We start from the raw sequence: 3,312 nt of genomic DNA on the forward strand, positions 1-3,312 counted from the left end.
AAGCCCCGTGACACCTGGGCCGTTTGATACGCTTGCTGGGACGTGGATATATACCGATTTTCTTGTTTAACAATTGTAAATATATATGGTGATGGTTATTACATCTTTTAATACCCCCTTTTTAATGAAAGCGAAAACATAATTAAGTGATGTGATTGATTATATGACGAGATACACCAGTGAAAGCAAAAGCTCCTTTACAACTGGCACAGTGAGTAGGATTCGAACCTACGCGGGAAGCAAAAGATCCTTTACATATATATACATATTTATCTATTTGTTTACATATATAAATGTACATATATACATGTATATATATATATATATATATATATATATATATATTTACATATATAGATGGCCCTATATACATGTATATGTATATAAATGTGTATATATTTACACATTTATATATATATACATATATATATAAATATCTAAGTATATATATATACACATATATATGTGTGTTTGTGTGCGTGTGTGTGTGTGTGTGTGTGTGTGTGTCTGTGTATGTGTGTGTGAGTGAGTGCGTGTGTTTATACACACACACGAGGTGGCGGAGCTGGACCCTGTGTGCTTGGTCTGTCTGCCGTGTCTGTCTTCCGTCTGACGAAACGTGTTCTTTTATGCGGCAGCTCCCTTCGTGGGCAGGTGCTTGCTTCCGTAGTTGGAATGTCAGATTCATTTGGCAATAGCAAGGGGGGATGAGTTCGCAGGGCCTGCTCGAGGGGGAGATGTAGGTCACTAGGAAGGCCTTCACCTTGCGTCAACTAGGCTCGGGTGTGGAAGATGCGAAACAACTGCTTCACGTTTAGTTTTTTTTCCATGTTTGTTGTTTCGATATTGATGAATATTCTCTTTATAACTGGTCATTAGCCTGCGTGTATCTGGAATCTATACAATTTAAATTTACCAACTTCTCAGTATGCATGAAACCCTGGCAAAGCCAGGCATGATCTTACTTAGTAATGATCTGTGGTGGTTTCTTTATAGACTATTGAACATGACCCTTTCCTCTCGTGGTGTGTATTTACTTTGATACCATCTAAAAAAAAAAAAAAAAAAAAAAAAAAAACGACAACCAGGAGAGCCCTCCGGGAATCGCAAAATGTCAACTATATTGCGATTACTATTCACAGTGTAAGGATTCCCTAGTATGGCATTTACCTACACTGTATGGATAACCGGGGAGGGAGGCAGTTTATTTTTAGAAACATCTACCGAGAATATGTTCATTGCCAACGCTTGCTATGGAGGAACAGACCGGCGTGGGGTTTTACGCACAACTATATTCGACTGGGTATTTATACGTTTCTTGGAGCCAAGGGCCCGTGTATGGAAGGGTAATAACGCACACTTTAGTTGCCTGTACGGTGAGAAGTGTTTTATAGATACTTTTGAAATCAGGTTTACAGCTTACCTTGGACTCCAAAGTTAGCTAATTTCTCAAGGAAACTAGTGACTGCACACTTTTTTTCCATCGCAAGGTTTTCTGAATTGACCTTGGTATAATTGTCAGGGACAACCTTTATCAAGAGAATTACTTAGTCGTGGTGTATCAACCCTAAATCCATGCTCTGATATGAGATGGTGATTCTAGGTCTAGTTGAGTACACATAGATATATGTACACACACACATATATATATGTTGAGTACACATAGATGTATGGCTTTTGAAACAAATGTGGACAACACCTGTCGAAAAGTAATGGGAACATCGATTTACCTAAATTGCACACAAAAATAATTAAATCTTTACTGAAACTAAAATTACTGTTGTACAAACCTTGCTCTTAACAATATAAACCACAGCCCCATCATATGAGGTTCAACCAACAAAACTCAAATAAAAAGAACGCAAAACTAAAAGACTTTGCCGCAAGAGTAGCAAAAGATAATATAGTAAACATGACCACATAAATAAATTAAAATGGTTACAAGTTCAGCAAAAAAACGTCAATATGACACATGTACACTCATTCATAAATTCACACAGAGTGACTATCCTCACTGGTTAATGCCTCAACAAACAGTAGGTAACAAAGCAGATATTCATATAAGACAGGTTAACTCCCTGCACTTCAAAAGGTCATATTCAGAAACAGGGTCAAAACAAATGCAAATCCGAGGACCCTAGATTTGGAAATGTCTACCACAGAATGTAAGAATCAACTCCAATCTTAGTATTTTCAAAGTGATTTAAAAGGAGCATCTTTTGTCAGTGGCATCAGGCAGATATAGTGCAAAACCAAGCAATGTACCTCATTTTCTAACTCTCCAACTCATAAACCAGATATTGTTTGTGCTTATTATTCTATATTACTGTGTACTGAAATCCTCTAAGTAAAAATGCCATACTAGGGAATCCTTACACTGTGAATAGTAATCGCAATTTAGTTGATATTTTGCGATTCCCGGAGGGCTCTCCTGGTTGTCGATTTTTTTTTTGTTTTCTTTTTTTTTTAATATTGTAGATGGTATCAAAATAAATACACACCACGAGAGGAAAGGGTAATGTTCAACAGTCTGTAAAGAAACCACCACAGGTCATTACTAAGTAAGATCATACCTGGCTTTGCCAGGATTTCATGCATACTGAGAAGTTGGTAAATTTAAATTGTATAGATTCCAAATACACGCAGGCTAATGACCAGTTTATAAAGAGAATATTCATCAATTGCGAAACAATAAACGTTAGTACTAACGAAATAAAGAGTTATGGATATGAATCTGAATTAGAACTAAACTATGTAAAACAGATTTTTCCTGCAAATAGTAATGCTGCAGGAAATTAGAGCAAGGCCCAATACCATGGTCCAAGTTCACAGCTATGTACAAAAAGGAATGCATCCTTTTGGCCATTTCCAGTGCAGCAGTTTCTCACAAAACGGAACTATTAAACAATGGGATATTACCCATATGTGCAAGTTTGTGCATGTTAGACTATCTGCGAGTGAATAATTATTGAGTGTTAAGTCAATAAAACTGTATACGATACGCCCGAATGCCAGCATCTGCGCTGGTGGTCCTGGCGTCTTGTTTTTAGAGTAAGTAATCGAAATGCTCGTAACCGCCCTATAGCGCTTGGTATAATAAGGAACAGCTTTTTAGATTGCGCCTTCGTGGCAGATTTAGGAGACATCTAAACAGGGGAAGCTCCAAAACATATGAGACCATCAGGAAAGATATGCATGAAATCAAGGGAAAACCTGACAGAATGACGATGAGCTCACGTGGGCGTTTGCCTTACACACATATATATATATACACAACATATATATATATATATATATATATACATATATATA

The sequence above is a fragment of the Penaeus chinensis genome, chromosome 1 (genome assembly GCF_019202785.1).
Source record: "Penaeus chinensis breed Huanghai No. 1 chromosome 1, ASM1920278v2, whole genome shotgun sequence".
NCBI classification, from domain to species: domain Eukaryota; kingdom Metazoa; phylum Arthropoda; class Malacostraca; order Decapoda; family Penaeidae; genus Penaeus; species Penaeus chinensis.